The 20,222-nt window shown below is 38.6% G+C and overlaps 1 protein-coding gene across 4 annotated transcripts in view; it reads right to left on the bottom strand.

The window, feature by feature from the left end:
- nmo (serine/threonine-protein kinase nemo) overlaps positions 1-7,880 on the bottom strand; it is a 288,733-nt gene extending 280,853 nt beyond the window's left edge. For all 4 annotated transcript variants that reach the window (XM_065237560.1, XM_065237559.1, XM_065237562.1 and 1 more), the window contains exon 1: positions 6,736-7,880. The gene's annotated coding sequence lies outside the window, so the exon portion shown is untranslated. The remainder of the gene's footprint in view (positions 1-6,735) is intronic.
- Between the last annotated feature and the right edge of the window lie 12,342 nt (positions 7,881-20,222).

Here is a 20,222-nt window from a genome sequence, read left to right as displayed (position 1 = left end):
TACCTATCACAACGATCATAAACACAACGTAGGGATCCCGCCCGTGTGTGATCAACGAGTTATATACTAATCAATAGATACTAAAAATCACCAGGTATCCACTGCCATGTCACAATTTACCTAAATAGGTACCTAAATTCAGACTCCAACAGGTAGATGCATGCTACGATGTGTGGTTTTAGGTAGCATGTCTATTGATCTCTATTAAGCAATGTTGATGGATTATGTTTAAATATTCCTAAACTTTCAGCTACGTCTAGTTTCCAAGACGAAGATACACTCTGCATAATTGTTATACTTTGTCAAATTGTGCCCCTTTGTGACGATATGTTCTGCAACCTTGGATTTAAATTCATAATGAAGTCCTTTATCCATCTCTTTGTTTTCATTTTGCAGCGTTTGGTGGGGCAATGGGAGCGCAAGTCAATCAAAAGCCGAGGATTAAGGACGGGTAATGGCTGAATAGTCTATGCGAACCACTTGAACGTCATGGGAAAAGGAAGGGATTGAAGAGGTCGGTTATTGAGGGGTTTTGAGGAAATGACACATAGTGATGCTAAATGTAAAGAAACCGAAAATCCATCTCCCACTGATTCATCCTTTCACATATATACCAAATTGATATTTTAAAGCAATAATCAAAATAAACCGACAATACATGAAAAGGCTAGTTGCCAGTTGCTTTAAAGGCTAGTTGCCTCCCCAAGCGGACCCTCCGCATCCTAACTCTTCTGTTAATCCACTAAATACTACTAGGCTGTCTAAACTTTCTTATTTAAGTTCGTTTGATGATTATGATATCTCTAGTCTAATTTAATAAATAATTGAAATCTCTAATCTATCTACCATGCTTTATTAAGTACCTGCACTTGTGAATGTAATTTAAAATTTAACGTGTTTCAATTTGTTTTTGACTTTGACCTATATTTAATATATATTAGTTCGTCCCAGGTGACACCTTCAAGTGACTAAAATGCTTCACTTTGAAGTTAGTTTCCTAGCTGATTTTTAAATTACATAGGGTATATGCTTCAACTACGCTCACACGTTTCCACTATGTCGCACCACAAAAATACGTATGGTTATGTCACAATAGAAGCACGCCACAGTGGAAATCCCGATCCATAGTTCAAACACTTATCCCAAATCAAAATGAAGCACATATAAGATTAGTTGCAATACCATGTACAAAAATGCTGTTTAACATTGTTCCCTGAGTAATACCTCAATGAAAACAACAACGAAAGCTTGTCACGCAAGTAGAAGGAGTACTGTTGGGCACTTTCTGAAATATTTCAATAGTATAATTCCCTTGCAAACCCAAATAAATCTATCTGCGTAAAAATAAATAAAATAAGAGTGATTTGCGGCAAAACCCGCCAGTATCGCACCCAACGTCAGTGCCTATACGTAAGCGTACTACAACGCGGCTTTCAAATAAAGGAGTAGCAAGTGTGATACTATCACTTCAGGCTAGAACTTTGGTTATCTTATGCAATGGTTCATCAGAGAGGGGAAGCTTAGTAATCCTCATCGCATGCTCATGACGCTATTCTGCTACGGCATGAGCCAACGATACCGGACCTAAACCAACCGTCTACAACGCTCCACTATGAAGCATAAGATTAGGCCCGCCCACCAACGTCCAGGTTAAAAAACTAGCCAAGGGGAGGGTATGTCCTTTATCCATCTCTTTGTTAGCCTTTTTTACCTCTGCGATATGATCCTCAAACCTTGTTTCCAAAGTCCTTTTCGTCTGACCAATGTAGATTTTATTGCAATCTGGACGAGAGATTTTGTAGACTCCGGCTTTCCCTAAGACATTTATTGAATATTTCGTTGATCCTAACAGTGACTTCAGCTGATATGTCCTGCTGCTGAATACTAAATCTAGATCAAAACTTTTAAACTTCGAAATCAATGATTTGGTAATGTTTTTGTCGAAATTCACCGCTACCCGTTTTAAACTCTTGTCGAAATCCGCCTAAAATGATCACTTGTTATTTTATCGATTACAGCTTGAATTGTTTTTTCTTGATACCCATTAAGTCTAGCGATTTAAAAAATGTGAACTATTTCCATTGATTTGCCTGTATCGCTAAGAGGAAGAGTTTGCATCCTGTGAACCATGTGGTGAAAAGCGACCATTTTGTGTTGATGGGAATGGCTTGAAGTGCTTTGTATTACTCTCTTTGTGTTTGTTGGTTTCCTATAGATTTCGAAATTGAACGAAGACGTTTCCCTGATGATGAGAAGATCTAACAAGGGGAGTTTGCCGTCTCTCTCTTCTTCGTGAGTAAATTTGATGTCCTTGTGAACGTTGCTTATGGCCTCCAAAGTTTTTGATAAATCTTCCCTTTTGACAATGCTAAAAATGTCATCCACGTACCTATACCAACATTTGGGCAACAAATTCCTATCCTCTTTCTAGGTTAGCCATGAACAATTCACATAAAAATGGAGAAAGCGAGCGCCTTTAGTTTGTTTATAAAAATTTCCTCGACGAGTAAGCTTGAGATATGACCGAACTTTGCTTTTCCAAGTAGAATCCAAGTAGAATCCTTCAGGAGCCAGTCCTCTAAAAGGCTGATGGCATCCTTTACTGGTACACTCAGAAAAAGTGTTGTGACATCAAATGAAACCATGACTTTATCTTTCCGAATCTCTCCTGATGCCTGAAGTGTATTTGCGAATTCCTGTGTCCTGTTAACTGAGCGAGTGGAAAAGGGTTTAGGCAGTGGCGTCGCGTAACCTCACTTTTTACCTGTGCACCAACTTTCAAAAACAGATTTAATGCCATATTCATACTCGAATCTGTTGAAAAATACGCTTAATCTTCTAGTTAACTCGATATCTATCCATTGCAAGCAATATTTTGATAATTATTTATGTTTTGAGGGTTGGTGCACAGGTAGATTGAGGTTAAGGCGACGCCACTGGGCTTAGGCATATTTTGAAATTCCTTTACTAGCCATTTGGCATGCTTATGAGTGGGGGATCCTTCAGCCGAGATAATCTCCCTCATTTCGTTTCCTGGTTTGTGAACCGTTGGTAAACCTTTGATTCTAGGTAGAATAGGGTTTGAAAATTTCAATTGAATGACTGATGAAGTCTGCAAGTAGTAGACGAAATTCGCCATCTGTCAAAAGATAAGCAATTATAAAGGAATTTAAAGGAAATAAACCAACCCACTCAAAGCTCTTCATAAAGGGATTCCGTTAAGAGTTTCGACAAATTTAAAGGTATGAAGAAATCGTCTTGGAGTTCAGATGATTTCTAGACTAACATTTGAAAGGGGCGTAAGAGCCAAAATGTAAAAAAACCATATTTTGCCACATATAGAGAGAATAGTTCACAAACTTCTCGATAAACACGAAAAAGTAGAAGAAAATATCACTACAAATCACCAAAAACGTTTCTTCTTACATGGCGTATTTCCAACTTTCAAATCTATGATGAATATGGTTGTTACGCCTTGCACCAGAACAACGAATTATATTGTTTTAATATGCCAAACGTATTGACTCTGTAGTATCTAGTCACGGCCGATTCATTTGAAACGCATCCGATTGATATTTCACGTGTAAACAACGAACAAAAAGAAGACCAAAAAATCTCCGGGCGTAATTCCACTCTCACAAAATTTGCGAACGAAGAACCAAGGCGGAACAACAAACAAAAAATCCCGAGGGTGTACTTCCACGGCGTATCACCAGTGTTGGCAGTTCAAAGGGTGGATGATCTGGGGGGTAACAACATGTATGAAATTATCAGGGCGTATGATGTTTTCTTCTCAATTTCACGACAAAGAAAACTTTTTTTGAGTTTTTAGTGATGCACGATGATAGATTACACTATTAACTATATGTCAAGCTTATAAAATCAACCAGAAAATGGAAAGTCGTGTAATAGGATTAATTTTTAGGTCAACAAAATTCAGAAGCGATTTTCTCGATATGGTCATTTTGGAATTACGCCCTTTTCAAATGTTAGTCTAGATTTATTCTAGTATCAAAATATGTCCAAACAGATTAATAGTGCCTATATGGATAATGTTTTATTACTTCCAAGTATACCAGATGATCTAGGTTCTTCAAATCGTCCTGCAGTTCCGATGATTTATTTTACTAGATCAACAAAGACTAGGATAATATCTGTAGTATCGAAATATCGATTTGAAAATTCTAGAACATTTGGCATACACGGAAATAGGTTGGCATGATCCACATAGACACTGCAAATTTGTTTGGGCATATTTCGATACTACAGATATTGATTTAGTCTAGGGTGATCTAGTAGAAAAATAATCTGATCTCCATGATCATTACAGAACCTATAACATCTTGTATACGTAGCAATAGGTCGGGTACAATCCACATAGACACTTTGAATCTGTTTGGACATATTTCGATTCTACAGACATTATTGCAGTCTTGGTTGATATAGTAGAACAAATCAACTGAACTCCAGGACGATTTGGAGAACCTAGAATATCCGGTATGCATGGCAATTACTCGCATATATACGATTCGTTTATGATTTGACAACGAAAAATGCTATGTCCATATTGGAAAAAAAATGACTCACATTGGACAGACCTCAGGAAATTTCTATGTTAATCCGGTGTGACTTATGGAATTGAGATCATTTCTCGATTATTTGCAGGGTGTTTGGTTTTGAAATCCAAATAAACAACAAAATTGATGACAGCAAAATAATCCGGGACGGAAAGGTTACAATGAATTCCACAATTTTTGTGACAGTGCATCAGTCCCTTCGCGATTTTCGCGACATCATTTAATGCTTCCGCGATTTTTTTTTTGGTTTCAAGCTGGAGCTGCGTGACAGCTTTGTTTTGAAGACTTGATTCATTTGAATAAATTTTGCTTCTATCTTTGACAATACAGCAGAAGGACTAGCCTATGTTGGCAGCTTGAACACTGGATTCCGTGTGTATTGTTTCAAGATAGTTATGGAAAAAATGCTGTGACGTGTACTCGTAGATACATGCGCGTAGTAAACCGATTGAATAAGTAAATCCGTTTCGAACGAAATATCTAAATTATGTAAGTTACGAAAACCGTGCGAATTCCGAAAGCCGTGCGGGACAACCGAAGTTAGAAAAAAGGCTTATTATCATTTAAAGAGTGCGACCAAAATAAATGTGATAGCCTATGTTGGCAAGCTGAGTGAGTGTACTTCGGTTCACGTTTAAAGGGCCTTAAAAAGTTTGTTTATAACAGCTTTTGTGCCGTTATCAAATGTTACGCCTGACATTGTGTTTCAGAGCATCTATTGGCGAAATTTGAGTGCTCTAAAACTTTGTTCACTCCCTGAAGATAATAGGTTAAGGTATTACCGAAGCCAATATTTCCCTTATAGATGCCTATTAAAATGCTTTGAAAAGATATTCTCTGAGTTTGCCTCGACAAGAAATATTAACATTAAAAAGGTGTATTTTTAAAATGTCAATAACTCTGGATCAGCAAAAGATATCGAGGGGACCTGCGCGTCAAAAGTTACGTCTTCAGAAGTTATATGAAGACAACTTTGCTGAGAAATTTGAAATAATCAAATAGAGCAAAAACACTGTTGTTTTAGAAACATCCTAAACTAAATAAGGAAAACAACTGTGCCGAAGAATGAATACTATAGTAACATTAGAAATGGGTCCAAAACGTAAACAAATCGGGGTTTGATACCATTATTTAGCACCGCTTGATAGCTACTAATCGTGTAGGAAAGTTCCGCATAATCGAGAAAAATCATTAAAAATAACTCAATTTTCGAAACGGCCCACACGCAAAAACGGCCAACCATTCATTTATTTTCATTGATAGGCCTAGTGACGTAGAAGGGCCGATGATTAAAAATGTTCAAACCAAAGCTAGGCCCTACTGCATGAGACAGGGCCGATGATTTGTTTTGAATTTATTTGACGTTGCGAAAAGGCTTAGCAAAGGGCGTACCACTTCTGATGAAAATCACAGCGGCTTAACAAAAAGGGCCTATCCAGTGAAATATTCACAAAAAGGCTTATTAATTTATGAAATTAAATTGTTATCGATTTTCATATATTTTTGAAAGCTTTTCGCATATTTTGGATGTTGTATACTGAGATACAGTTACTAATTAATTAATTTAGCTTTATTTAGGAGGCTTTCAGCCTTAGGCTGGTTCGCCTCCAAAGATACAGTTACTATTGTTATTGTGAACAATATAAATGCCAAAAATACTTCAATTTTCTTAAATATGAATTGAATACTGGTGGAAAAATTTAAATTCATTATCTGGTTTGTTTACGTTTTGGGCATAGGCCCATTTCAAATGTTACTCTAGAATACTTTTATTCTAGATAACAAGAACCACCCTAGTATTAATTGACACCAAAAGTTGTTGGAAAGGTGAATGGCGGTAATATTACCATGTTCATAATTTCAGCCAAAACGGTATGCTGGTATTACAACACTAGACAACAACAACAACAACTAAATGTCCTAGAATTCTCTTTTAGAATAATTACCAGCGCGTTTAATTCAATCTATTCAAGGATGAACAATTCCACAATGTATGCAAACAATCGACAGCAAAATAGAGTTTTGACAAGATGGTGCTCGACGCGTAATATTTGGACATCTGCCTTCTTCTCTAGAACAGGCTTGCGATCGAAACAATGCCTCAACCATGAAAAATAACCAGACAATAGTATACTAGCACTATCATCAACAAGCTTACCGGAAATAGTAGCTTCAATTCCGCTTCCCAGTGGCCACTAACGAAAAATTTTCTTCCGGAGCCACTATGCACTGCAGCTACCAGCTAGTGTGGCAAAACTTCAGCAACCTTGCCAAATTAGACAGCAGTAATTTTCAGTACAGTTTTGCGACCCGTCCTGCAGCGGCTGCGGATTTCTTCCACCGGAACGGTGCTTGCCACCGATCACTGCATAAAAATCCACAATCCGTTAGCCCGGAATCCACGCACAAAAACCCCGAAAATCCAACCAAACTCAACGAAATCAACAAAACCTTGTGCACAAAATTCGCGTTCTTCCTTCTTACAACTCACGCACTGGCTCTGGCTCTTCGTCTTCCTTCACACACGCCAGCGAGCTCTTTTTTTGACAGCTCTGGTTGTTGTTTACACCCCGATTATGCTCGGCTCTGGCTTCGCAGCTCACGCACACAAACACACTGTAGCAGCAGCAGCAGTACTTTTGCTTCTTCCCAACAAACCCGCCGCAGACTGGGTGGTGGCGGAAATCGCAAAAACGACTTTTGTGATCACCTTGCACAGCAGCAGCTGTCACCGCAAGCGCACACCCACACTAACACAACGATGATAGAACAACTCGCCGCAGCCCAGAGGGAACTCGCCGAGACTCGACGGATGGGCGCTTCGTTTAGCACTTTGAGAACACACCGATGAAACGGAAACGACGACAGCGGCGCGGCGACGGGGTGAGAAAAGATGGAAGTCCAAACACTTTTTTATTTTTCGCTATTTTCCTCACACGATGCACTCCTCCGACTTCTGAAACACTTCCCTTTGCGGCTTTTCCACAGCTATAGATCTTTGTGGCAGTAATGAAGGTGTAGGACTTGGTATACTATTTTTCCTCCACAAACACTGACGGATCTGTTGTTTCTGCTGTTGATTGTTATGTTTGATGGTTCCAAATACTATTCGATATCAAAAACGAGAACTAATTTCAGTGGCAATTATTGTTCATTTGAATACGAAGTAGTACTTTCTTCCGCACAATGACAATCTTTCAAGCACAAAAGGATGCTTATGGAAGCAAAGGAGCCAAACCGTACACAGCACACACTACTGACGAACGAGCAAACGCAGAGCCGCACGGACGCGTCCAAACTCAACCAAATTTACTCGGAGACTGAAACTGAAAGCTCGGGTTTCGGTTGGTCGGTTCGTCTAGAAGCTTAGAACACTCATTCACAACCCCACAGAACTCACACTGTCGCACTCGCGCTCGCTCAACGAAACTGAACCGATCGAACCTTGCTTCTTGCCGAAAAACAAACACATGCGGAAGGAGCATAAAACATCAGGGGAAAAAGTTCTATGCTCAATCGAACGTAGGAGAGGAAGAGTGCCGTTGCATTTATGTTGTTGAATGAGTGCGGTTTTCCGAAGGTGTAGAGGTGTAGCACTGGCTACCCTGCCATTCATAAAAAGTATACACCCACACTAACATAAACTGAGAACATAATGGTAGCCGTTTTGTTTGCAGTGGGTTTACAAACTAAAGTGTTGCCAAACAACCCCAAGAAAACCATTCATGAGAAGTACACGCTTATACGAAAATTGAGTCGAATGTACTCATCTCAGCGGCAAGTAGGGCTACTCAAAATTGAGTAGCCTTATGTTGACTCACTTTTGAGTAAACTACGTTCTCACGTAGACTGAGTCAAATCCACTCAGCAATATTTTCAGTTGCGGGGAGTGTTTTTGTTTTGATTTTTATTTAAGGAAATGGAAATTTCCTGCTCCGGATTCATTCTACCGGAGCAGAAAATGCTTCAACACCGTTTCCCTAAGCAATTCCTTCTTACCTGAAGGCATTTCAGCCGGTCTTCAGTAACTTTTCCTGGAAATGCTAATGGTGGTTTCGACTGGTTGATTGGAATCACTTTATGGGGGGAATTAAGGGAACGTAAAAAAAATAATCGTTTCTACTAAAAGACTGACATTTTTTCTAAGTCCAGGATTTTGCTGACTGAGTGGCTTTTACGCAGTTTGACATTTCTCATTTACTCAGTTTTTGACAACTCGATACATCGGACGAAAGTGAGTACGATCGACTCACCCGGTGAGTAAGCTGAAGTTAGCGTGTAGGAAGCTGGAAGAAACTCCTGAAGGAAGGGGGGACTCTTACTAAGGAAGGGGGGAATATACTTTTAAGGAAAACCAGACCCGAGACGGCTAATACATAGGTGTAACAGTCGGAAGAAGTGTTAGTTTGTTTACTTAAATGAACCATGTCCATTTTCTTATGGCATGTTTGCTATAAGAAATGCGCCTCGTGTTTATTAGCGAATTTCACATCAAAGATTGATTAATTGAGTAGGAAATCAGTTTGGCACGGCATTTGTGACCAGCATACACTAATAAAATTCTAAACTTACAGTTGCCTACCATGCCCATTTTGTTATGGCATATTTGCTATAAGAAATGCTCCTCGTGTTTATTAGCGAATTTCACATCATAGATTGATTAATTGAGTAGGAAATCAGTTTGGCACGGCATTTGTGATCAGCATACACCTTCCGGTAGTATGAAACAGGTCAAAAACTGTCCAAATCCGGAGATAAAAATTTTTGTTTTGAATTTCTGTATAGCAAAATAGTGAACTTTTCGTGAACATTAACGGCAAAGAACTCACCAACACTGGGAGACTGTGAGTTCCTGCCCACCTGTTCATTTTCCATCGTGAACCAGACCAACCTCTGAGCCGGGTTGCCACATTTAAATCAGTATTTCTTTGTGAAAATATCTATTTATACACAGATAAAATTCGACACATTTTTATTGGCGAATTTCCATGTAAAATTCCACATGAATTTCATTTGTACACACATAAACAGAATCCACTCAGAAGTACACATGAAATTTATTAGTGAAATGAATAGTATGTGTGGTTACACATGAATTGTATGTGTACACATAAGAACTATGTGTCCGACACATATAAATATATCATTTGTTTATCACATTGGAAAAATTCATGTGTGGGACACATATTTTCGTGTTCGGTAAATTTTACCGAAATCAGAACAGCTGAACGTTCGGTAAAACTTTGACCTTCATTTTAAAGGCAATTGAGCTTGAAAATACTTTCAAAACATGGTCAACCTTGTTTAAATGACCAAATATTGTCATTTTAGTGGAGATTTAGTTTCAAAGTAGCTGAAAAGCAATTGAATTGAATTGCATAAATTTTACCGAGCAGTTAAGCTGTTCAGATTTCGGTAAAAATTACCGAAGTCGGCGATAAAACTTTGGTGACGAACCTGTTATTGCAATTTTTCAGTGTACCTCATACCAACACTGCCAACCCGTGGAAACTAACGATTTTAAATTGGATCACTACTTGACTAGCCTATTGGTCCCAAGCTCGGTCCCAAGCAAACCGTTCAATGTACCCCATTCTAGTCGAAATTCTAGTTCTACGCTACGTTTGTTTTGATTCGCTATGCAAGTTTGACAGACAAAATGAGGGGTTCATGTATTTTCTTATGCTTCGAGGGGTGCATCGATTAGATTGGGACCGAAGAGAGTACCAGAGCTGAACCAAAAAGTTGAGCACGTTTCTTCGGAACCTTCTGGTCTTAGAGTTACATCTATGCTTGTACCGAGAAAATCTTAATAATATATTAACTCTAACGATTACATACGGCTGTTTGCAAGTTTGCAAATCAACTGTGCACACCTCAACCTGTGCCGATAGTTTTCGCTGTGCCGAAAGCTATGCCGAAGCGTGTCAATCAAGTATCCCATGAGTTTGGCAACCCTGAAGATTTAATGACTTTTGTGATTGTGCAAGAAAACGAAGCGCGATAAAAATAAATTGATGTATGCAGCCTAAAATCACTGCTGCAGCACGGAAATTTCACCAGAACAAGCAAACCAAACCAAATCTGTTCCAAGAAGACTGATTGTAGCCCTGGTGCATGCCGGGTCCTTAGCTATATTTCGTGGGATAGATTCCGGAAAGCTAGATGTGGTTCTTCATCCGTGGCGCTGACTATGGAACAGTACAACAACAATGATAACTGCTAGGTAGGTGGAGGTAGAACCTAGGGGCAAGACAGCTCCTAACCATGAGCAATTTCTGAGTTGCTTTTGATGCACCTCGAGTAACTCACATTGCTCAGTGAGAAAGATCACTGTCATTTGCTGTCCCACTTTTCGCATGCAGCAACATATGACATATGGTGCATCTTCATGCGAAGCCGAAAAGCTACTGTTAATCAAATCAACAATAAAAAAAAACATATTTACAGAACTCAATAACTCAGCGAAACTCGGAGACACTTAAATTGATTGATTTGATTATCCTGCATTCAACCCTTACCAACTGCGAACGTGAACGGAACCTATTGCTGCCTAGCAATGGAAATACTCGATTTGTCTGAACAAATACTCAAAATCCACCAAATTACGTACCCCGTACGTACTACAATACTATTCGAAGCAATCCCGTTCCCATGGCTTGGCAAACTGCCGCTGGATGAAACTGCGAACCGAGCTCTTAATTACCACTGTGCCGTTCTACTGACGGTGGACATCCATCCTTCCTCTTTTGGTGCTTTTGCTGTGCCTTCCGGATGATCGTGATACGATCCCGTTTCTGCGATACACCACCGTGATTTTGCTTCGACCGTCGACGGCAGTCTCTGGCTGAACATTCCGCGGTGCTAATGGTTTGTAGCGTTGCCGTCGGAGCTAGAATTGGGTGTTAATCGGTTGTTGCCCCGCCGGGGAGATATTTTCTAAATCGGAAACTGTAGCGGCGGATTTTATTGGAGGGGCCATGGTTGGAATATTGCTCACCACGGTATGTTTGATGTGCTGTGATGGAATCTTCACGCTAAAGCTAACTTGCATGATGCTCACGAGAAGGGGATCCGGGTTAGTTATTACCATTTTCAATGGGACTGCTGTTACTACTACTGGATCAATCAATGCTGATGGGATCGTTGCTTTCCTTTATTTAACGTCGGTCTCTGTTCCGCAATCTAGTGCCAATCACCGACGGACATCGATTGCCATCCATTGACGGCAACCGAATGTGCAGGAAGGCAGCTTCCACACCTGCGTAGGATGTCGCACCCATTCACAACACACATGGGCCGGGACCAACGGAAGACGTGACCAGAGATTTTTATGCCTCAGTAAAATCCCACCGACCTCGGCTGGGATTGAACCCATACCCATTGGGGTGTTAGAAAGCAGTCACGCTTATACCACTACACCACCGGCGCCGGCTGATGGGATCGTTGCATTATAGGTGAAATTCCAGATGTGTAGAAGAATAGCTGTTTAGAGAGCTTGTTTGATCAGCGATGATCCTTTTGAAGTGACAACTGGGACTGGCTGCTGAGGAAGAAGAACAACTGCTGAAAGCTGGCTGGAACTGTAAGCTCGTGCTGGTAGTAAGCAGGCACCGGCACAGGTTCTTCCATAATTTTCAAGCTATTTTAATGCCTCAGGATAAACTTGGGCTTACTTTGTTTACAAACAAAACTGACGTCTAATATGAGGAGCATATTCTTAAAGAGAGTAAACGGAGTAAGCAGAGAAAAAAAAATCGAACGTCGATTAAATATTGAGGTACATTGAGTTACTCTCTGCAAAAAAGCAACTCAAGTGGACCCTACACGACTGCATTTATTGACAATAATCGTATGTCAATACATTCTGTATTGACGTCACTACATCGGTATTGACAATATTTCTGTATTCACATCATCAATATTTATGTCAATAATTCCCCTTCAGAGTAAACCTGTCTCACCCCTTGGGTAGTACTGTTCAATTGGCTGCAAGCGGAGGACGGCTACATAAAGATTAGTGGGGATATTGAAAAAAAAGTATATCGATTTCCTCGAGATGAACAACTTCGAGGTGTCGAATTTGATTTTGTTATATGCCAAGGGGAAGGTTCGAACGAGGGTTCGAAGGGGTTAAGGATCGGGTTTAGGTTGTTGAAATGTATTCAGTATATCTTGATGTAACGTAACTGACACTTTTGACTTACATCGCTGATTTCTAGCTAACAATCATTAAATCTAGCAATGTAATAACACCATTGATGATATGAGACAATCCTCCACCCAACAAACATTGGAAGCGGAATAAGAGCTTATTCAGGCAAAAATATGCTTCTTCAGCTAAAAAATTGCTTATTCAGCCTCTAATCAGCACACATTGTTTGTTGGGCATCTATTGGCGCTGCTATTTATCACCACACTTTAACAACTCTTGCAGGGAATTAGACGAAGTACTGGCTGCAGGAGAGATCCGAGCAAAGTCCTGTATAGGTTTGACTTCTAATCCGGGATACGATCGTCTAGTCCCATGGATTTTTCCTGAAAAGAAGATCAGCGCCTGTCAACAAAGTACGAAACCTTAGTCCACGTCAGCAAAAAGCAGTGATGCCGTTTTATAATATATTCAGTGTCATTCTTGTCAATTTGTGCCCTATCCGAGCAGCGTGCCGAGCAGTGTGCCGTGATGTGTTACCCCTTGGTTGTTTGCTTAAATTCATCTAAATCAGTTATAAATGTTGATTTCAAAACCGCATAAGAATTATTCTCATGAGTGCTTGATCATTGAAAAATTCACATTTCACGCTTATTTTCAAAATTATCTCACCAAAATAACTGTAAAATGAGCAAACTTGGCAAATATTTGAACACCGTTTTCTCATTTCCAGTTTTTTACAGATGGGACTGACTTGCGGTTATGGGCTGAATAAATAGCGGGACCTTTCAATTGAGGGGGTTAGATTCTCTTCATCGACTTTCTCTTTTGATAGCCACAGCTATAAACCGATTATAAATCGATTTTGCGCTATTTCTGCCACATAGTTTAATAAAGGAGGTTCTCATCTAGCATACAGAATGGCACACGAATCAAGGAATGTGTTTGCAGCTGAATTATTAACGAAAGAGAAAGTCGATGAAGAGAATCGATCAAAGTCACTTACACCCCTTTCCTTCTAACCCCCTCAATTAGAATCGATTCCTTGCGATGAAGGCAAGAATGACAACTGTATATGTACACTCAAAAATATTACTAATTTAAGAAAGATTAAAATTTAATCATTTTATGCATAACCAATGTTTATACATTGATTCGATTATTTTATGTTATCAAAATTATACTAATAGTACGTTCAGACTACAGAGTTATAACATGTTATAGCGCTATCTTGATGGTGGTTTCTGTGTTGCAATTAGTTGACAACCGTTATAACATGTTATAACTCTCCAGTCTGGACAGCGTTTAAAACGCTGTCCAGACTGGAGAGTTATAACATGTTATAACGGTTGTCAAATAATTGCAACACAGAAACCACCATCAAGATAGCGCTATAACATGTTATAACTCTGTAGTCTGAACGTACTATAAAACACTGTCCAGACTGGAGAGTTATAACATGTTATAACGGTTGTCAACTAATTGCAACACAGAAATCACCATCAAGATAGCGCTATAACATGTTATAACTCAGTAGTCTGAACGTACTATAAAACGCTGTCCAGACTGGAGAGTTATAACATGTTATAACGGTTGTCAAATAATTGCAACACAGAAACCACCATCAAGATAGCGCTATAACATGTTATAACTCTGTAGTCTGAACGTACTATAAAACACTGTCCAGACTGGAGAGTTATAACATGTTATAACGGTTGTCAACTAATTGCAACACAGAAATCACCATCAAGATAGCGCTATAACATGTTATAACTCAGTAGTCTGAACGTACTATAAAACGCTGTCCAGACTGGAGAGTTATAACATGTTATAACGGTTGTCAAATAATTGCAACACAGAAACCACCATCAAGATAGCGCTATAACATGTTATAACTCTGTAGTCTGAACGTACTATAAAACGCTGTCCAGACTGGAGAGTTATAACATGTTATAACGGTTGTTAAATAATTGCAACACAGAAACCACCATCAAGATAGCGCTATAACATGTTATAACTCTGTAGTCTGAACGTACTATAAGTCCGACTACTGGCGAAGAATTCGATCAGTGTATACCGCTGACAGCAAAGCTGCGCAAGAATTAAAAGTGCTGAAGGACGAAAACTGTTTTGGAAAGACTCCATTATCGTTCTAGCCCTCTCGTCGAGCTTCACACGCTGTGTGACACGCTATGTTGACAATCAAGAATAGGAATTCTTGTCGTCTTTATCCATAGTTCAACAAAGCTTTAGTAAGTATTGAAGAATTGAATCAGTTAAGATTTGAGAAGAATATTTGAATAATAATTTTGTTTTTAGCTTCAAGCAACGTTGGCAAGCAAACGAGCCCAAGTACAACAATCTCCAAAATTCAATTGCACCATGTTTGCAACCTTAGGACCTTCATGGCACCGAATGAAGATGACCGGTTTTGAAACGGTGAAGAACTGCTGGTAAGGTGAATTTGAACAGTTTCGCTTGCCAAATGCCAACTCTAAACTAGATCCAAACATCCTCTCTTTCCAGGCCGGTTACAACACCAAAAAATATGAACCTGAATCCGATCACTCGCTAGCGCCATTCGGTTTGCACTATCACGGTCAATTTTTTCCGCATTTTGGACCCTAGGAGGCTAACTATAAATACACTCCGAACTTGAACGAAACTGGCGCGGATCGATATCAGATCGTTTGAACAGTTTCGGAAGCGTGAGACTACAGTTTTGAAATCACCATAGGCCAAGAGATTGTTTGCCCCGTTGATGGATGTGCAGAGTAGATTTTGCTTGGAGACTCGGCTGTCCTGTCAATATCAATCTAATGGAAACGACCAACACGAGGAATCACTGGATAGCAGCTGATCCAAGTTGCCACATCTCTAACAATGCCCACGGAAACCACACAGATAACATTTTGGATACCCACTATTGCACTTATTTATCGGTTAAAATTTTCTGCATATCATTATTAATTAATCCAGTTTATGTTATATGATTTATTGTGATAAATAACAATTGACAATAAATTTTCTCCTGTAACATTATTATTATGTTTAAAATTAATAACATTGGAAATATCACTGACCAGCACATAAAAATACTATTCATGGAATAAATCCCCTTTATGCATCATTTGAATATTCACACTTTATACATTTGACTGCATAAAGCATTTTTATACTAAGTCAGTTTTCTCTCCCTTTATTCCAATTTATGCGTCGGTCAGGAGAGTTGCGATTTAGCGTAACTTTTAATCTATTTAGATTTGAAAATCTTTTGAGTGTATGTATATAGGGGAAATGACGGCTTCGGCATGACAGACTATTTTCGGCAACCCAAATTGAAACACTATTTTCACTGGATTTTCTTACGAAAACACTTCGCTGAATGCATGCAAACGATTCTTTATGCTTTCAGCTTCAATTTGACTATATTTTTACCACTGAGAAAAAGCAATCTAGCAGGGTTTTCTTGAAATGAAACACACGCACTACACTGAACGAATTTGACATATTCCTGTTATGTGGAAGTCTAATAAATTTGCGCTATAAGATAATCCATTGAAAATGATATGATTGAAAATGTGTCAGGTAAATTCTATATGAATATCTGATACATTTACAATGCTGATAATTTGGTAACTTTTATATGATCGTCATATGATAAATGAAAATCGATCAAATTATAATAATTAACTGAAAAGGATTTGAAACCCATAAGCATAAGCTATACTTTTCACCACAATATAATATATGTGTCATAAATCAATCGAAGTAAAGTTTATGTGAAAATAACATGAAATTTACTTCTTCTTTTGACACATATATTTAATCGATTTCTAAAAATAAATTCGAAAAATAAACATCAGGCAGTGGGAGCTTTCACAGTTGTGCCTTTTTTTTATTGTAGCTGATTTGGGATTCGATCAAGATCTGTTGAGGTGTGATGCTTTCGGTGTCTGTGCTCGATTCCACTGGGCCACGGCTGACTTCAAGATTGAGCTCGTTCAAATAGCATGAAGTAAGAACAGCTCTCCCGACATGGAATGTAGTGCAACTTTATGCTCGTTTTGCTAGAGTGAAGACAAATAGCACTGACAAATTTATGTTCCGTTTCGGTGGTGTGGTTTGTTCAAATATTTCTTAATGCACCTGTGTGCAATAAATCAACGACTAAATTATATGATTTGATAGAACTGGCTCATGAAGTTCGAATACTACTTAGGGCTGGAATCTGAATTAGCCGTGTAGAAGGCTTACAATTAGAATCATAGCAAAGTAAATATTACAGTAGAATCATTTTTTTTTTCAATCTCAATACATTCTTTTCTGGAACCAATTATCATATGAAACAATAATAAACAAAGATTATTCAATACAGTATCATTGTTGTTAGTAGTATTTAGTTCCACTAATCATTTTAATGAGTGTACGTTAACATCGTTGAAAATTGTTTCAATAATTTATAAAGAACAATCATGTAAGATGTATTTTATTGGGAGCGATATTCATCCGAGAAAAACATACAATCTTTAAACGTCAAAAATCAAAGCAAGCTATTACAATGAGATATATATGTTTTCCTATACTGCAAAGTTAAATGACAGTCCAATAGTTTCTACATGTCTATTTACACGCGACATATCAACAAACGTCAAAAATCAGTAAAAGCAACTCCAATAAAATATACATGATTATCTTATAAGATATATATTTTAGTGAGCAATATTCATCATGAAAACAGGTATATTTTACTGAATTTTCTCATAGTGCAAACTTATATGATTTTCCATTAGTTTCTAGATGTCTGTTCCCATCCATGACATATCAACAGTTTTTCACCATGAAATATATCAGACAATATTCATATACTTTTTACCTATCGCTAACCACGTTCGAAGCAAAGTATTATCAAGTACTAAGTATGTGAAATTACGATAGAAATTATTCCATATCGCAGTCATAGTTTTTAAGTGATAATCCAATGGAATCTATCAATCATCACATAGAATGAATAAATCTGCTGACATTGCTATGTTATAAGATGGATCCAATAAACGGTACATGTCGATTTGTTTCAGTGTACAAATTGTAGCTGATTTCGAGTTGCCGATAATAGAACAGCAGATTTACATGCAGTTCAAATGGAACGGTTGCCGAAGAAAAACTGGTTGCCGACAATACTCGCTCTCACTAGAGAAGATTGGAGCTTTGTAAAAGCGTTTCAAAACAGTTTTTGACAATTCTTTCGACTGAAATTGTTAGAGCAGCTGGCAGCAAAAGATTGTAAACAAACCAATACTGCATATGTGTGCGTTCCATAGAGAAAAAGGCTATAGAAAGAAGGTCGCTGCTTAGGTTGCCGAGAATACGTAAATTCCCCTATATGACTACAATATATCAAATTACTGGTCGAAGTAATTTTATGTCCCGAACAGAGGGAAAAAAATATGCATTTCATACCTATTTAAAATAGGCTATTTTAGAAATTTATCATATAACTGAGTAGAAGTGGCTCTCTTTGAGTTATTCTCATTGGCCGTGCTCCTTATATGCCTTTTTGTAAAATAACGTTTGGTAGTCCTCCAATTTATTGATATTCAAAAACTAATTTTCTCATATTTGAAAACAGATACATACAATCTTCGGCAAAGTTTGTTGATGGCTAGCCAGATCGGCTAGTTTAAAGGGATTCCCCTAACCTCTGGTCTAGCCACGGAGATCGTCTGGGGTGGGCTACACTCGCCTCTTTTGTTGGCTAGCTCGAGCTTGAAACCCTGGAGCTTCAAGGTCGGCTCCTGGCTTGTCGACACTGATCCGAAGTACAAAACACCTCTTTATCACTTTTAACTCGTTTATTGTCTCACTCACTTATTACTTACGGTTTCGGTATCTGTAGTGTGTGTGTGTGTGTAGTGCTGGCCAGCGATGACGGGATTCTGCAGTGGGTGGGGTTTTTCGACGGCGGATGAACGGACTGTTCACAGTGGATGCCGGTGCTCGGCGGTTGTCACCGTGTGGCACGACAGATGTGGCACTGGGGCTCGATCAGGTGATGGACGGTGGTCTCTCAGTGGTCGTCGGTGTCTTACCGAAGGACGCTTGCTACACGGGTGTTGGCGTGTTAACGGACACCCTCGTGGATTAGCCCGTAATTAATGGGTCCTGACTCCGTATTCGGTGGTATTAGCCGATATTTGTTGGTAACTCTTCACTATTTTTTCCAAAACTTATAGCAAACTTGGCAGATCGAACTATCTCGCGCAATGGCTGAAGTGAAAGAGCACCTTCTCTTGAGTTTGACCCAGTAGCTTCCCCCTTGACCTAAGCCCATTTCCATCACCCTCCCACTTTTCCACCACCCCTTGTCCGTATCCTTCTCCTGTTTCCAACGCCCACCTTCATCCTTACTCCTTCCTGTTATCTGTTCTGTGTTATGTGTTGTTGGTGTGACTGGGTTACAATATTTATTTGGACCGTTGGTATGGGAGTGGTCTTTCATTTGCCTTACATATTTAATTATATTTACATTCAAAACAACACGGAACTGAATTTTGTTCATTTAAATCAAAAATAAAAATGTTCATTCTATAAACATATAAATAATTCAAAATAAATTAAAACCATGTTTGCAACAAAAATATATATGTTTGAATTAAAATCAGAAGCATATTTATTTCAACAATATAGAATTTGGGTAAACAATTTTTAGCGTGCCCTGCATTTTTTCCTTCTTTTACATTCGGAAAAAAATTGCCCCAGCTTTGCAAATCAACTGAAAACGGCCCGCGCAACAAAACCGAAGTCATGGATGCGGAAACCCACCTAGGTAAGTATCTTAACAAAGGGAAACGAAAATCCGAAATGACATTTTAAATTTGAATCTATTGCGGAACCTCCAGCAACTCCCCCCCCCCCTCTGAAAAAGTCATTTTTCTTCCTGTTTGCTTCGAGCTTTTGTCTTTGATCTTCTCTCCTGCCACAAACAGATCCGAAACATGCTCCTCATTTACACCTGCCTTGTGTTCTTGCTCTTTCCGTAATTGCTCCAACTTCATTTGCTCATTTTCCATTTGCTTCGAAACTTCAGCAAGCTTTATCATATTCACACAATCCTGACTCGAATGATTAATTTGTTGGATCAACTTCTTACTAAAATCAGTGTTGCATGCATCCTCCTTCCTTGCCGAACTCAACGGTTTCTCATCATCCTCATCTTCTTACGATTCCTGCATTTCCAATCCTACATTGCAATCAAACTGAATTCGGGATCTTCCTGCAGATCGTTTTTTCATCTCTTGGCAATCAATTTTTCTGCTCTATCTTACATTCAAATGCTAATATAATTTAAAATTAAGTATGTTTCTTTCAAACATAAGAAGCATGTTTAAAATAAACATATTTATTTTTGTTCGCATTGTTGTCAAACCAAACAAAAATATTCACGTTTATTTTCAACACGAATATTTTTAAAATAAACGTAAAATTATTTTTAT

The sequence above is a fragment of the Ochlerotatus camptorhynchus genome, unplaced genomic scaffold (assembly GCF_037179485.1).
Source record: "Ochlerotatus camptorhynchus isolate MF236.1 unplaced genomic scaffold, CSIRO-AGI_Acam_v1.1 ptg000631l, whole genome shotgun sequence".
In the NCBI taxonomy this organism is placed as follows: Eukaryota; Metazoa; Arthropoda; class Insecta; order Diptera; family Culicidae; genus Ochlerotatus; species Ochlerotatus camptorhynchus.
The sequence above is the reverse complement of the archived record's forward strand: the minus strand, read 5'-3'. Positions and strand labels throughout refer to the sequence as shown.